We start from the raw sequence: 17259 nt of genomic DNA, 5'->3' as shown, positions 1-17259 counted from the left end.
AAACAATTGGTTTCTTGTTGCACAAGTCTTCATTGTCTTTGGAAGACAGTTTATTATTACAAGACTACAGCCCTCTCCATCCACCCTCCCAATCCCAATTGCCTTCTCTTTATCCCTCTCATGAAGCAACTACTGTATTGGTTGGCATTTATGTGCACCTTTAAACATATAAGCACTTGTTATTTTGAAATATATGCCATTTCTATAGGTTTTTAAATTTCAGTTCACGGTATAATGATCATTTTCTAAGTTTCCCTTACTCATTAAGTAATTTATCTTAGAAGTTTCACACAGATTATTTCTTTTTAACTAATGCATAATAGTCCTCAGCATGTATACGCCATGGCTTATTTCACAGGTTGCCCTGTTTTAACTGTCACAAAAGTTCTATAATTAGTCCCAGTGTTCTTGTTTCTCTAGGCTAGATTCAGAGTAGTAGAAATATTGAGTCAGAAAGAATATGTATTTTAAAAATTGCAGTAGATGTTAACAAATATGTTCTCTTAAAATACAGTTCCAGAAGCTGAGTAATAGTGGCACGTGCCTTTGATCCTAGCAGAGACAGGTGGATCTCTGTGAGTTTAAGGCCATCCTGGTCTACAGAGTAAGTTCCAGAACAGCGAAAGCTGTCACAGAGAGAAATCCTGTCTTGAAAAACAAACAAAACAAAAGAAAACAATACAGTTCCAGTTTTTAAGTATACAGAGATACTGCCAAGTTCCTTTTTTCTTGCTGTATACTTAAAATGAGAAAGGTTTTAGGCTGGCTTGCTACTCTTTTGCTGACTTGGCTGGTCCTACATAGCAAGGATCAAATGGGTAGGAATGCTATTACTTAAAGAGCTGTGGAAATGGGATCAACATGGCATCAGTGCTCTGCATCTGAGTTCTACAGGATGATGTCTGACCCAAGGAGCCAAAGGACAAAGCAAACCACCTGACGGTAGGTAGGTTCTTCAGCCATGCAGAAGGCAGATCTCAGTGCAGAACAGGGGTATCCTCATATACCACAGAGGCCTACAGATGTCCTTGAGGTAGGAGTCAGGGAGGATGGAAAGGACTGTCCTCCCTCAAAGAAGATGGCTGAGAAATGGCCTTGTGGCGGTCTCCCACAAGATAGGGACAAGGAACTCCCTTGCAGTAGCCCCTGTCCTTATCGCTGCCTGTTCCAGGAGCAATCACAGGGCACTCTGCCAAGACTCCTTTCAGACTGCAGTTAAGCCTTGCTCATGTGGCCTAGATGAAGATGTGCAAAGTCATCGGCATGTCATACATTCCCTTACATTTTGGATGCACAAAGCATTTCTCAGTCTGCCTTCTAGTATTTTGGACAAAGGGACAATCCAGGGTTTTTTTTTTTTTTTTTTTTTTTTTTTGGTTCTTTTTTTCAGAGCTGGGGACCGAACCCAGGGCCTTGTGCTTCCTAGGTAAGCGCTCTACCACTGAGCTAAATCCCCAGCCCCGAAAATCCAGTTTTTAAACCCAATTCCCAAATTTCCCAACTCTGACTTCTCCTTTCTGCTCTTCAGCCAGTTCTTGCCTGCGTTTGCTGCCCTCCACCCCTTGCCCACTGCCTTCCTCCCTCCTTTGCTAAATGCACCAAATAACCACCGATGCACACCTCCCATTGCCTTCTGTCCCCTTTCCATGAAGTTATTGGCACAGGAGGCATTTTGTATGGCTCCCGATTTATCACAGGTGACATTTTAATCAAGAATTTTGCTGCTTTGTAATGTGGCTCTCCATCTTTCTGAACTCCAATATCAGTTTCCTTACTGCCCAGTGCTCAGAACCCCCCAGATTGCAATCACTCATCTTATGTACTGGACAGGTGAACAGGTCAAAGGGCACTCCCCTAAGCAGTCAGAAACCCTGCCTCACATGGACTCTGTTGCTTTCAACACATAGCAACCAAATCATTGAGGTGACAATCCACAGTCATTGCTGTTGCAACAAACTGGAAGGAGAGAAACGCAGTTAAGACTATTGGAGTTTTATAGCCAAAAATGTCTTCATATATTCTACCAATTGTCACCTCATCTATGGGCTAGGAATGGAGTGTGGTTGGTAGAGTGCTTACCTAGCATATGTAAAGCTTTGGGATTCATCCAGCAGTGCTAATGTGGAGTATGGGTAGTGCATTCCTGTCATCTCAGTGCTTTGAAGGTAAAAGGTAGGAGGATCAGACATTCAAAGTTATCTTCAGGTATATATTGAATCCCAGGCCAGCTAGCCTGGGCTACATGAGAACCTGTCTGAACACATGCACACCAGCACCACCACCAAAGAGCCATAATCTCATCATATGGCTCTATCTGCCTTAAAGGAAGCTGGAACATGTGTGCCCGGGAGGAAGAGGGAAGCATGGCTGAGGTGAGCAGCTACGTCTCTGCTACAGGTACTCTGGTGTATGAGAATGGCAAGAAATGCCCAAACTATGAGGTTTTGCGGAAGGTAGAAGTACCAGAATCTGTTGACTCCAAGGTATCTGACCCGAATAGTGGGAAAGAACGAAGTAACCATACAAGATGGTGGATGACAAAAACTCATGCAGTTTTGAGATAACTGTAAACTATGCACATGGAGACATCAAATAGGCAGTTAAATAAGCAAGTTTACCTCTCAAAGGTACTCTCAAAACATGCTATGTAAGGGACCTTTGGGACAGTGGCAGTTGTTAAAGCCACTTGGACTCTAAATATGAACTTACTTCATAATCACTGAATTCTATTCATCTGAAAAGTACATTTTCTCGTGCCTTTGAAACTGGAATGTATTTTCCAACACTCAGTAGAATCTTCCATCATTGTGATTGGCAGCATCTTCTTTCCTTGTCAGCGGCATTTGATCTAGTGATGTATCTTGTAATAGATGGTACCCCAGGTTCAATGAAATATAATAATAGTAAAAGGCTGATAATAAGGAATACTGACTACTGTAGTCAGGTAACCTCCTAGTCCACTCTATGACTATGTTTATATGTAGTTAAAATATAGAACGGTGAAAGAGGAGATAGCTCAATAGCTAAAAAGACTTGAGTTCATCTCCCAACCCACATGAGAAAAAGCCAGATATGGTGGTATATGCTTATAATGGTGGCAATGGGAAGGTGGACAAAGATGAATTTCTGGGGCTCACTGGCCAGCCAGTGTAGCTTTCTTGTCAAGTTCCAGGTCAGTGAGAGACCCTGTCTCCAGTGGGGCGCTGGAAAGATAGCTCAGTGATTAAGAACACTAGCTGCTCTTTCAGATGACCCAAGTTAATTCCCAACACCCATGCCAAGCAGTTCACAACCAGCTGTAACTCCAACTCCAAGGGATCTGAAACACCCTTTTGCCTTCCAACAGGACTCCTACACATGTTGCATACACATACACAAACACATAGATAAAAATCAAAATTTAAAAAATAGAAGAAGAGGACGAGGAGGAGAGGGAGGAGGAGGGGGAGGAGGAGGAAGAAGAGGAGGAGGAGAACACGGACACCTCCTGTGGAGCCACGCTCAAGGTTGTCCACTGGTTTCCACATGAAAACACATTCTTATGTGCGCACATGCATGGCAGACGCGTGCGCGCACACACACACACACACACACACACACACACACACACACACATGCCCATATATGTGTAACCCCTACAGAAAGGCTAAAAACACTATATAGAGCTAAATTTTGACTCTCAGATGAAAAAAATCACAAAAATCTGACTAAATGCTTAACCTATATTATCTAAAATATAATGACAGTAGTACCTAATTTAAAGTTGATTCCAAGGACTACAAGAGCTAATATAGTCAATAAGAGGAGCAGTTAGTACATAATAAACAGTAAATGATAGCCATTAGTGTTAAAGTGTGAAAACTGACATATGCGTACAAACAGTAAGTGGTTGTGGGTCTCTCTATACTTACTGAATGTGTTTTGTACATCAGAACAAAAGAGTGATCGTCTTTTTTGTTTTGTTTTCGACAGACCCTCTTGGAACATCTGATCCTCTTGCCTCCACAGTGCTGGGGTTAGATGTAGGCCTCTGCCTGGTGTAGTTTTATGGGGATTCTTGGGACGGAATGTGGGGCTTTGTGTGTGCTACCGAGCTATAGGTACAACCCAAACTCTGCCTTCTAAATAAGCGTAAGTGAATTAGGGCCACCATTATTCATTGGAACATTTTTGTTGGAAATAAACGCTTCTGCTTTCCTTTGATAGTGTTAGGAAGACAAAAATGCCATTTTTAACTTTTATTGTTTGTTTTTGTTTTTTTTTTTTTTTTGAGACAGTGGTTTACTTCTCTGGCTGGCTTTGAACTCAGAGATCCACTTGTCTTTGCTTCCCAAGTGCTGGGATTAAAGGCAAGGCCATCTTTTAATCTTTCAGTGCCTTTAATATTTAAAATGGGCTTCTTAGACAACAAATAGTAAGCCTTTTCTTTTGATCACCTCTGACTAGCTTGCTCCAGCTCTTTCTCCCGGTTCTCGTTCCAGTTCCCACCCCATTACCTAGCTTGCTTGATCTCTTTTTTTGTGCTGGAGATGCCGCACAGGGTACCATACATTGTAAGCCTTGGTTCTATCACTATGCTACAGGCCTAGTTCTGCTGTCTTTTAATTGGTGTATTTGGACTACTGATGCTTCTAGTACTATCAATATAGCTGTATTTCTGTCTCCCATGTTTGTTATTCCTTTCTGTTCTTTGACCTTGTTCTTTGATCTCTTTCATTCTTTTCCTACCCTTCCTGGTGTTAATTGAGCATTTTATAAGGTTCCATTTTCTCTTCTTTTTTTTTTCCGGAGCTGAGGACCGAACCCAGAGCCTTGCGCCTGCTAGGCAAGCGCTCTACCACTGAGCTAAATCCCCAACCCCTTTTCTCTTCTTTCTTAGCATGTCAATTATACTTAAAAAGAATAAACATCTAAAGAAGAGCTCATGAGCTCCACTTCAGCCACTTCAGTTGAGACGCTATTGGCGGGGAGGTGGGGGGTGTCGGGGATTTAGCTCAGTGGTAGAGCGCTTGCCTAGCAAGCGCAAGGCCCTGGGTTCCGTCCCCAGCTCCGGGGGGTGGGGGGGGGGGGAGAAAAAAAAAAGAAAAAAAAAAGAGAGAAGCTATTGGCGGTTGATGGCTTCCTGGGGAGGGAGAAAAAGGTTTTTTTAAAAGGGTGTGATTCCTGGTAGTCAGCCATGGTCCAGTGGATGGGCCTACACCTAGGGTTATATACTTAGCTGAAATTGGACTTGATGGGTTATTTTAAGAAAAATAAAAAAAAGAGGTCAGAAAGTTGGGACGGGATGTCAAGGTAGAGTTGTATATCTTTGAGGAGTTGGCTGGAGGAGTGGGGATGATTATGATCAAAATATATTATATGAAATTCTCAGTGTTATGAAATCTTCAAAGAATAAATAATAATACCATTTAAAAAATCTCCCAACCATGTGTTTTGTAACAGTTTCTTCCAAAATTGAAACATTTCATCCTACAGGGAAGCTCTTTAATTTAAACAAGATATTAAATAACTCAAAATAGCTTCAGGAAGTCCCTGAAGCTGACCAGATTCATGAGGCCCCTCCCTGCCAAAGTAGAAGTGCAGCATCCCCCTCAGACTAGGAAGCTGGCCTGCAAATAAGACTCTTGGAGTAAAAAACAAACAAACAAACAAACTGCAAATAAGACCCTAAGACCAGATCAGCCAAGGTGCCTGGAAGAGGTTCAGACCCACTGAGGCACCTGGAAAGGACACTTTCTAACTTGTTGAGCTGCCTGCAGGCTGTGCAGTGTGCACCAGGATCCCTGCTTTGTGAGCTGTCACCATGCTGGGTGGGCTTTGATGGTGCAGCTGCCTTTGAGTCATTTCTAGTCCTATAAGTAACCCCTTACCCATATTCCTGTAACTGTAATAAAACTCATCAGTCCACCAAATTGGACCTAGGTTGTATCCATACTTTGCTGTGTCCTGGGTTCCCTACCTACGTAAGTAAATAGGCATGTATATTCTGTCTCCCCAGGAAAATTTTTGTTAAACAAAATCAGGGACAATGACATATTTCTGTCCCAACTACTTGGGTGACTCATATAGAAAGAACCAGCCCTTGGGCCCAGTGAGTTTGGGGCAAGCCTGGGCCAAATTAGGAGACTCGTCTTAGAAACAAACTCCAACAAACTTGCTCTTAGAGTTTGTAATATATATTTACAGCTAATCTGAGTCCACTTCCAAATAACTATACTATTTCAGGTATTAAAGAAACTTCTAATAGAATATTCCCGAGTCTTCTCTCCCATTGCACATGACATGCCTGTCATTCTTTTTAGTTATCTATCCATCAGCTATAGCCACCAAATATTCTTTCACTATTAGGATTTGAGCAAACTATTCTTAGGTCAGTTAAGGAGAAATGCCAATGACTTTATCCTACCTTTATTTATTTCTTTTCTAACTGTCTCTCACTAGAGAGCTGAGTTTCTGACCTATGTAATTGAAAAGCTTATTTGAACATTTCTTTTTAGATAATTCTACCAGCCAAAGAACTTTGAGAAAAATCTTATTTCTCCTTCACATTTAAAGATTAACTTGGCTAGATACAGAATTCTAGTTTGTGTGCCTACCCCAGCACTTTAAAGATTTCTTTCACTCTCATGTGCAAGGGTTCCAAAGAGAAACCTAATGTCACCGTCCTCTTGTTTCTTCCAACAATTTCTACAATGAATATGATATTTGATATTATATGATTACACATGATGCCCAGATACCAATTTTTTTTTTGGTTCTTTTTTTTCGGAGCTGGGGACCGAACCCAGGGCCTTGCGCTTCCTAGGTAAGCGCTCTACCACTGAGCTAAATCCCCAGCCCCCCCAGATACCAATTTTGGGGGGGGGGCATTTATTCTGCTTACTGTTTTCTGCTCTTGGACCTGTAGTTGGTGTTTATCATTATTAATTTGGAGAAATTCAGTCTGGTTGTGGTGGTGCACAGCTTTAATCCCAGCACTCAGGAGGCAGAGACTAGCCCAGTCTATAGAGTGAGTTCTAGGACAGCCAGATCTACATAATAGAGAGACTCTGTCTCCAAAAAAGGGGTGGGTGGGGGAGAGTTCAAGGCTACACTGACTCAAAACAAAACAAAAAAAGCTGGGGACTTCAGGCTAGAGAGGTGGCTCAGGAGTTAGGAGCATTGGCTGCTCTTGCTGTAGCCCCAGTATGTGGCCCTAAGTACATGGTAGCTCGACTCCAGTTCTCCTCACAACTGCTGTTCGTACAACACTAGCCTCTATAACTCCTGTTTCAGGACATCTGATTCCTTCTTCTAGCCTCTTTTGGCACCAGGCACATATGTGGTGTGTATCCATTCCTCATATGTCAAGGCAAACATGTATTCACATAAAATAAAAGTAAATAATTATAAATATTGTTAAATTCTCAGCCAGTGTAATATTAAATATTTCTTCTGTTCCTTTCTTTTTGGTCCCTTTTTTAAGATTTATTTTTATTTTGTGTGCGTAGGTGTTTTACGTACATGTATATCTGTGTGAGGGTGTAGGATCCCCTGGAACTGGTGTTACACACAGCTGTGAACTGCCATGTGGGTACCGGGAATTGAATCTAGGTCCTCTGGAAGAGCAGCCAGTGCTCTTAAAGGCTGAGCCATCTCTCCAAACCACAGGACCCTCTGTCCTTCCCTTCCTCCCTCCCTCTTTCCCTTTTGCTCTCCCTCCTTCCTTCCCTCCTTCCCTCCCTCCCTTTCTTTCTTTTTTTGCATTAACATTTTAGAGGTTTCTATTGGCACGAGTTCACGTTCTCTGGCATTTCCCTTGAATTCACATACCAGGCTAGAATTGAGCCTCTCAAAAGGTGCATGCGCCTGATTTCTGTCGTGGTTATTTAGAATTTGTGGTGTGTGTGTGTGTGTGTGTGTGTGTGTGTGTGTGTGTGTGTGTGTGTGTGTATTGAATCTAGGGCTTTTTTCACACTATGTCTATAGTTTCTGACTGTCCTACATCTGTAGCCCCCATTTTGATATCTAGCATTTTTTATTTGTTCTATCTGTTTTATTTGGAATGCATTCCAGTTTTTATTTTATTTTATTTATTTTATTTTATTTTATTTTATTTTATTTTATTTTATTTTTTTGGAGCTGGGGACCGAACCCAGGGCCTTGTGCTTACTAGGCAAGCGCTCTACCACTGAGCTAAATCCCCAACCCCCCAGTTTTTTTTTTTTTTATTAAATCCCTTAGTATATTGTAGTGGTTTTAAATCCCTGCTGATGTGACCAGTATCTCTCCAATAACTGAATGAGCTTCTGAGACTTAGCTCTTAAAACTGTATTTAAAATTTTTCTCAGTGTGTTTTTAATGTTCTTGTTGACAGGCAGGCATATCGAAGGTAAACATTGCTAGCAGGATTGAATCTTCACTGATATGGCTCCAGTATTGGAGACGGGAAAGATATTACAGTCTTCTGCCTTAACTGTCGGTCTTTTAGTGAACTTATGCAGCTGGATGGCTGGATTGGGAAGTTGGCTTATGTTCCTTCCCCTACCCCCATCTACATTGGCAGGCATTCCTTTCCCCTATGTGGAAGGCTAGAAGCCATCCAGTTTGATTAGAACCATACCTAAGGTGGTTAGACTTTGGTAAAATACTTTTCCTTGTAGACATGCCTTTGTTGAGAACAAAATCCTCTAAGAATCTTTCAAAATAGTTTCTTCTCCTATCTGATTGAAAAGAGGCAATCACCTCCCGAAACTCACTCAAAAGCACACCCTCAGAACATGGAAAGTTCCTGCAGGTAAAACTCACAAAATTGTATAGAATCCCCAGCCCCCAGCTAGTAGTTTTTACTCTCAGGTTTGTCCATACACACTTTCAATTACAATTTAACTATACCTAACCCTAGTTCTGGCCCTAGCTGGCAGGCTTCTATTCCAAACATCTGCTTTGGTAAACTGTAATTTTTCTAAGCTTTTCATGCCTCTGTCTCGTGTGTGTGTGTGTGTGTGTGTGTGTGTGTGTGTGTCTGTGTGTGTGTGTGTGTGTGTGTCTGTGTCTGTGTGTCTGTGTGTAGGGGGGTAATGGCACTTTTAACCTTGTGACCTCAATTTTCTGATTGCTCTAAGAGGAGTTGTTGATTTTAAGGTTGTTTGCTTTTCTGTTATTGTAAGGTCAGCAATGATGACTCCTGAGGTCCTCATGCACCGCTTTAGAAAGTCAGCATTTTCTTATCATAGCAAAAAGATTAAATAACATACCAAATACTTAACAACTGGTTATCCAGTTGTCCAGCATTTACCCAGTATGATACTGTTGATTAAAACTACTTAGTTCTAAATATACCCAGATGTGGAATGATGTGTGAAACATTTTAAAATTTTCTAAAAGTTAGGGGAGAAGGTAAAGGAGATGAAGAGCATGTAAATGACTATATGAATATTCATAGAGATCTATTTCTCACAATGAGATCTTTGAAGATCAGTAAAAAATACATATATAACCCATTATTGCTATTATTGTTGTGTTTCAGAATTGTGAAAAATATTTTTGTCTTTCAGTTTTCAAACTTATCCCAGATGTGGCAAGGCATGTCTGTAATCTCAGCATTGAAGAGAGGGAAGGCTGGAGGGTTAATGATCCACGGTCAGCCTCAGCTCTGTAGCACATTTGAGATCAGCCCGGATTACATGTGACCTTATCCCAAAAACAAAGCAAACAAAAACTTCAAATATTTTTTAATATTGTTAGATTATTTTAAGAATTGATTTTTAGTTGGGGATTTAGCTCAGTGGTAGAGCGCTTGCCTAGCAAGTGCAAGACCCTGGGTTCGGTCCCCAGCTCCGAAAAAAAAAAAAAAAAAAAAAAAAAAGAAAAAAAAAAGAATTGACTTTTAGAAAAACTGCTCATTGAAATAAATCTGAAAGGAAATATGTTTAAATGACATTAGTTGTTGATTTGGGTGGTAGAATACAAGACAGTTTCTCCTCTATTGGCCAGACAGTTTTGTAATGTCATCATATTTTGTTAAATGGTTTGGTTATGTGCTACATAGGAGAGTTTTGTTTGCTTGGAGGTTCTAAAGTACATGGAAAGCCCTTTTCCAGAACACTGCTTGTTCCATTGCCATTTGTAGCACACATTTAAAAGCTGTCATCTGTCACACTTTCAGTAGGCGCTTCCATGTTTGTTGAAGGACTTGACCAAGGAAAGGCTGGCTGAGTGCTTAAGCAAACTGAGAGTGAACAGCCAGCCTCCAACAGCAGCACCTCCTGGAAACAAGCAGATGGGCTGGCTAAAGCAAGGGCAGAGCTGCATGTCTGCTGTCGTACCCCAGTCAACCCTCAAAAAGGCAAAAGGTCCTGGGATGAACCGAAAAGTGGAAAGGAGACCTTTTATGCTAGGTAGCTGACAGGTAGCCATTCCTGTTTTTCTAAAAAGATTTTTTTTCAGACAGGGTTTCTCTGGGCCCTGGCTGTCCTGGAACTCAGTCTGTAGACCAAGCTGGCCTCAAGCACACTGAGATGTGCCTGGGTCTGCCTAAGTGCTGGGATTAAAGACATGTACCACCACCACCACCACTACTACCACTACCTGGCATGAAGTCTTTAAGAGTAAGAGACAAAAGATATTTAAGAGCCAAAAAAGAATGTCTGTTTTTAGCAATAAAACATGCAATATTTACAATATAAAAATAAACATATGCCCAGATCCTACTAGTGTCAATTGAAATGAAAAAATGGGCCCTCTTTGAATCAGTAAAAAGTTCTGAATTGCAGGATATCTTTAATAAAATAATCACTCTGTGACCACACTCTCAAACATACAAACTTGGTTAATGAATAATGTCTTAGAAATTATGAAATAAGTAGAATTCACACTTCAGTAATCTGCCATGGAATTATCTGGGAAGCATCTCTTTTAGTTGAATTCTTGGCACTGCTAGTCTTGATTCTAGAAAGTTCTATAAAAAACAGAGTTCATGTCATTGCTATGTTATTTACAAAGGTTTCTAAAGAAGCTGTTTCAATACTAAGAATGATTTTTGGAATTCAGAATCTTAACACATTTTAAAAAATATTTCCAGACAATTCTATTAGGAAACTGGATTGTAAAAAAGAAAATCCCTTATAATTTTGTTTATGCTGTGAATTTCAATAGTGCCAAAGGATTTTTTCTTTTGTGAAAAAGGATTTATGTTTATTTTATGTGTGTATTTTGCCTGTATGTATGTATGTATGTATGTATGTATGTATGTATGTATGTGCCCTATATGAATGCCTGGTGCCTATGTTGGAAGAGGGCATTGGATCCCCTGGAACTGGAGCTACCCATAGTGGTGAACTGCCATGTGGGTGCTGGGAAGTGAATCTGGATCCTCAGTAAGAACAGCAAGTATTCTAAACTGCTATGCTATTTCTTCAGCCCCAGTCTTTTTCTTGTTTCCAGAATGACAATGCCCCAAAGGATCAAGACAGTGGTCCTGTAGAATATCATGTTTTGATTATGAAAATGATTAAAAGAGTCATGTTGTTATTCTGTGTATAATAAACTTAGGAGGCTTATGTTGACAATAGGGAAGACCTAGACAATTCAGAATATTCCAGACCAGGGCTCTGAGCTATGCCTCTGTGAGGAGCTGGGGCTGGCATGATAGGGTCAGGAATAGGTGTGAGCTGTGTGACAAACAATATGATCCTCCCTCTCAGGCTAAAGAAATCTGTACTTCTTAGAGCTACACAGAATTATCTTTTGCTTACAAGAAAACCACAAAAAGATCTAATTATTTTACACTGTGGTAGTTTGCACAGACTACAGGAAATTGATCCTTTCACATTTTAAGCAGAACATCCAAAGATCCCCATAATCTAAAGCAAAAAGAATCTCCTAACGCTTTGAATGAAGACCACAGACTCACTGGACAAATATTAACTGATGCTTCCTGTTGGGAGTGGGGAGAGTCAGCTCTGGGATTCAGCCAGCCTTTTCAGGTCTCAATTTTCGAATCTTGAATCTCTCTAGATTCAAGATTGCTTCGAATCTTACAGCTCTCTAGTCTCTTGTGCTTATTGCACGATAGCCAAATATAGATAAATCTAACAGAGAGAGCACAACTGGAAGAGCTCATTCTTAAAGGAGTCAACAACATGATTATTAACAATGGTATAGTGTTTATTAACCAAGGAACCTACTATAGAGTGTCAACAGTTTGAAAAGCTACTTTTTAGTGAAATAGGTGTTTGTCACCTGCGCTTTTCTAAGTTGCTTCTTATCTTTGGTGGTCTGCCCTGCTGCCATGTAATTCCTCTGGTTTTGTTCCTGCATGTGGAGCCTTTTTGGGCATCCTGCAGAGCCATACAGTTTCCTGCACAGGCTTGGGGCACCTTACCAGCTTGAAAACCAAAGTGAGCTTGTCATGGTTGTCCATACTTTTAAACCTCAAGAGGCAGAGGTTGATGGATCTCTGTAAGTTTGAGACTAGTCTGGTCTACATAGTGAACTTCAGGATAGCTAGGACTATGGAGAGACCTGTTTCAAAACAAACAGAAAAAAAAAAGAAATAAAATCAAGGTGAAAAATATTTCATCTTGTTCCATGTGTTTGCCTTGTTTTTTTTTCCCCTTGGCTTTTTAAAGGTTGCTGCAAACAACTTCGTGTTGTTTAGTCACTGGAAGATGCTATCACAAAACACGAACAGACTTTACACTGGCACTAAATTATTTACGTTTCTTCTTTCTATGACAAAAGAGTTAGCAAAAACAACTTAAGGAAGGAAGGACTAATTTTTTGGGGGGGGGGTTCTTTTTTTTCGGAGCTGGGGACCGAACCCAGGGCCTTGCGCATCCTAGGCAAGCGCTCTACCACTGAGCTAAATTCCCCAACCCCAGGAAGGACTAATTTTGATCCATTGTTATACAATTTATCTATCATGATGTTTGAGGCAGGTTGAGGCATCCACACTCAGGAAGCTGAGAGAAATGGATGCTGGTGTACCTGTTAGTGTCCTGTCATTCCCCCAACCCCCTCCACCTTTCTCTCTTTCCTTGAGAGATGTCTCCCTGTGTAGCCTTAGCTGTCCTGGTACTCACTCTGTAGACAAGGCTGGTCTGGAACTCAGAGATCTGCCTGCCTCAGCCTCTGAGCTGGGGTTAAAGGTGTGTGCACCACCACTGCAAGGCTTGATTCATAATTTCTAATGAGATAATGGGGAAAACTCTGGGCTTTGTGAAGTCTGACACAATCTAGGGAGCTTTCTACAAACTATACAAAAAAAGTGAATATTTATAATGAGAAAAGGAATCACCACAAATTACAAATTGTAAACAGCCAAAAAAATTAAAAAAGCACAAAATTCAGGAGGGAGAAAACATGGTTGATTAAATGTCTTTCTTGTGAATAGTTAGACATTTTTGTTCAGTTTCACAACTTGATATGAAATATATTAAGGTTTCATTATGAAATCTGAGACAACTATCCAATTTCATATATAAACTAAACTATATAAAATATATAAAATATAAAATATATAAAAATAAAGATTTATTTAAGAATCTTAAATATTCTTTGATTTAATAATAATCTTTAGCTAGCTTATCGTTGATGTTTTCCTTGTAATGACTGTGACATTCACTGGTGACTGCTGGTGCAGTTTCTAAGATTAAAGCATTTGCTTTAGCTCTCTCAAGTAGGCAGGTATAGGAAATGTCTTCTTTGTGAGTATATCCCTGAGACAGAGATGATCCAACCTGAGTTACTCTTGGTGTTCTTGCTGGACTTTGGAGCCAAGTCCTTGACTGCAAATAGGTTAGTTTCAGAGAGGTGCCAATCAGAGCAAGATGGACAGATCATTTCTAATGGGAAATTTTTTTTCCATAGGGAGAATCATTTAACCCCTTGCCTATAGAACTTGTTTGAAATTTGTCCTCAAGAAAGCCTACATTTTAGGATGTATGCTAGTAAGCATATACTTAGCATACATGAATATATATGTCTGAATATATAAGTATGAGTAGACTTGGCAAATATTTTTGGGGTTGAGTGAGGAGGGGATAGAGTACAATGAGAAATTTTATGAGGAAATGGAATATAATAAAGTTTTGTCCTAATGGCAAAGAACCAGGAAGTTTAAAAGAATTATAGTCTTCAACCTGAAAGGACAACTGTTAGAAAAGAGAAACCAAGATAGGGGAAGTGAGAAGAAAGGGCTTGACTACAGTGAGTCTTCATTTCACTTATACTGTGGCATTGGACTTACTTCTTATTCAGTCTCAAAAACAATGAAGGATGTCCCAGGGGCCAGTCCTGTGGCCATACCCAGCCTGGCAGCCAAGTGTACACTTGCTCCTGGGGAGTAGCTGGAGAACTAAGACTTAAAACTAGATGTGCTGGGCTGGAGAGATGGCTCAGCGGTTAAGAGCACTGACTGCTCTTCCAGAGGTCCTGAGTTCAAATCCCAGCAACCACATGGTGGCTCACAACCATCTGTAATGAGATCCGGTGCCCTCTTCTGGTGTGTCTGAAGACAACTACAGTGTACTCATAGATATAAAATAAATATTTTTTAAAAAAAAAACTAGATGTGCTGGGGTTGGGGATTTAGCTCAGTGGTAGAGCGCTTGCCTAGGAAGCGCCAGGCCCTGGGTTTGGTCCCCAGCTCCGAAAAAAAGAAAAGAAAAAAAAAAGAAAAAAGATTTATTTATTTATTATATATGAGTACACTGTAGCTGTCTTCAGACACACCAGAAGAGGACATCAGATCTTATTACAGATGGTTGTGAGCCACCATGTGGTTGCTGGGATTTGAACTCAGGATCTCTGGAAGAACAGTCAGTGCTCGTAACCACTGAGCCGTCTCTCCAGCCCTACTTTGTCTACTCTTGGTACCACACAGAAGTGAAATCGCATGGGAACTTTTCTGTCCTGCTTATTTTACTCAGTATGTTTCCAAGGTTCATGTATGTTCTAATGTCTGTCAGAGACTCATTCCTTTTTAAGGCTGAGTAACATTCATTGTATATATCTCCCACATTTTGTTTATCTATTCATCTACTCAACATTTGGGTGGTCCCCACATTTGGCTATTGTGACTATGAGCTTTGGTATACAAGCAATTGTTTGGGCCCCTGTTTTCAGTTCTTTAAGGTTTTACCTAGGAGTAGAATTAGTAATGTTATGTTTGCTTGTTTGTTTGAAGATCTGCCCTATGGCTTTCAATAGCAGCTGTACCATTTTACTTTTCCACCACAAGGTAGAATTTCAATTTCTCTGTATCTTGGCACTCATTATCTCCTTGCTTGCTAGCTTGCTTTTTCTATAATAGTCTTTCTAATGACTATGAAGTGTTTGTTATCTTGTTATCTTTGATTTACACATCTCTAATGAATGGTTCAGTTAGGTATTTTTTCATGTATTTATTAGCCATTCACATATTTGATGAATGTGTGTTCCAGTCCTTTATCTATTTTCATTTTTAAATTTTGATTTTACCATTTGAGATAGAGTTTGACTATGTAACCCAGGCTGGACTCAATCTGAACATCATCCTGACTCTGCCTCTGCCTCCAGAGTGCTGGGGTTACAGGCAACTATAACTGCCTTATATCCAGTTTCCTTTGCTTAGTTTTTACATTTTAAAATTGTGTGTGTGTGTGTGTGTGTGTGTGTGTGTGTGTGTGTGTGTGTACATGCATTACCAGAGATCAGAGGACAACTTGAAGGAACCTATTTACTTCTTCCACCATGTGGCTTCCAAGGATCAAACTCAGGTTGTCAGACTTAACAGCGAGCACTTTTACCCAGTGAATTATTCACCGGCTCCTTTTGCTTTTTTTTGTTTTGTTTTATTTTTGGTTTTGTTGGTGTTTTGGGCATTGTCTTTCTGTGTAGTCCTGGCCATCCTAGACCCTCACTCTAGACCCTTTTGTTTTTTTCTATATTGAAGGATTTTATTTGTTTTGCTGTTGAGTTGAAGGTAATATTGTGGATGTTAATTCCCTATTAGATAAATGATTTACAGAGACTTTTTAAAAAAACATTCTGTAGGTTGCCTAAAAAGGGTTGGATTGTAATTTTAAATTGACACATAGTAATCATATTTTTAGGGTATAATGTGATAGCATTTTGTTTGAGAGGATGAATGGAAGTAGACAGATCTCTAGCCTCAGTCTTGTTAAAAAAATCATGTATTAGTTTTATTGTTTTTAATAGAGGATTACCTAGGACTTTCCCTATGTAAGATTATGTTATTTGCAAGGAAAGTTTTAATTTTTCCTTTCATATCTGGGAATCTCTCACGTCTTTTCCTTCTTTGGCTAGAACCTCAAGTATAATGCTGAATAGAATTGGCTACTGTGGACATTTTTGTTAAGGATGCACTTTAGATGTGGCCAAAAGAACTACATTTATTTACCAATCCTGTTGATCTTAAACAAATGATTTACCAGTTTTGTTTTTCTATTTAAAATCAAGGCTACAGATACTAATCCCTCTGTTTCAGAGGGTTCTGAGGATTAAATACCCTCCCCGCTTAGCAAATTTAGAGTGTTCAATGGGTGGTAACCTCTCTCTTGGGAGGCTCCATAAGCAAGGGAAAGCATGCATGGAAGTAATTACATAAACAAGATTGCATGTGTTGAGAGTTATAATAAGGACTATAAATAATGGGTTTAGGGTAAGCTATTTGTTTTTGTGGTGAAAACAGTCATGTGCTGCATAGAGAAATGGTTTTAAAAAATTACACCAGTAACTCATTATCACCTGAATTCTTTTTTTTTTTTCTTTTCTTTTTTTTTCGGAGCTGGGGACCGAACCCAGGGCCTTGCGCTTGCTAGGCAAGAGCTCTACCACTGAGCTAAATCCCCAACCCCTATCACCTGAATTCTTTGGGATTCCATTTAACATTCATTTATTAGAATTGACTATATTTATAGCATACTTCAACAACCCTATACGAAATATAATGGACTTTATAGTATTTTATAATGATTTTAAATGAGATTTGCTGCCAACAGGCATTTTTAAGTCAAAATGAAATGTGATCGATTTATTTCCTCTTCATTTGTGAATTTTAGGTAAATTATGGAATTGTTCCAAACCTACCAACATTTGAGATTGCTCTGATACATTTTTCCTCTGCAGCCTGTACTTTGAATTCTCAGTATACAGAAAATAGTCCCTGACATAGCGGATGAGTTCCTAAGTCCCTCCCAGGTTCTCACACTGAATAGTGCTGATGATAGGGCAATGGAAGTTCATTTTGCTAGACTTAGTATTACTGAGTAGCTA

The 17259-nt window shown here is 39.9% G+C and overlaps 1 protein-coding gene and 1 non-coding gene across 6 annotated transcripts in view; one reads left to right on the top strand and one right to left on the bottom strand.

The window, feature by feature from the left end:
* The window catches only part of Usp9x (ubiquitin specific peptidase 9, X-linked), a 138148-nt gene that overhangs the window by 12025 nt on the left and 108864 nt on the right, over positions 1–17259 (top strand). The window lies entirely within an intron of this gene.
* On the bottom strand, positions 8115–8187 carry Trnat-agu31 (transfer RNA threonine (anticodon AGU) 31). The gene has a single exon. It is a non-coding gene; the product is annotated as a tRNA-Thr (tRNA).

Source organism: Rattus norvegicus, chromosome X (genome assembly GCF_036323735.1).
Source record: "Rattus norvegicus strain BN/NHsdMcwi chromosome X, GRCr8, whole genome shotgun sequence".
In the NCBI taxonomy this organism is placed as follows: domain Eukaryota; kingdom Metazoa; phylum Chordata; class Mammalia; order Rodentia; family Muridae; genus Rattus; species Rattus norvegicus.
This window is presented reverse-complemented; position numbering and strand designations above follow the sequence as displayed.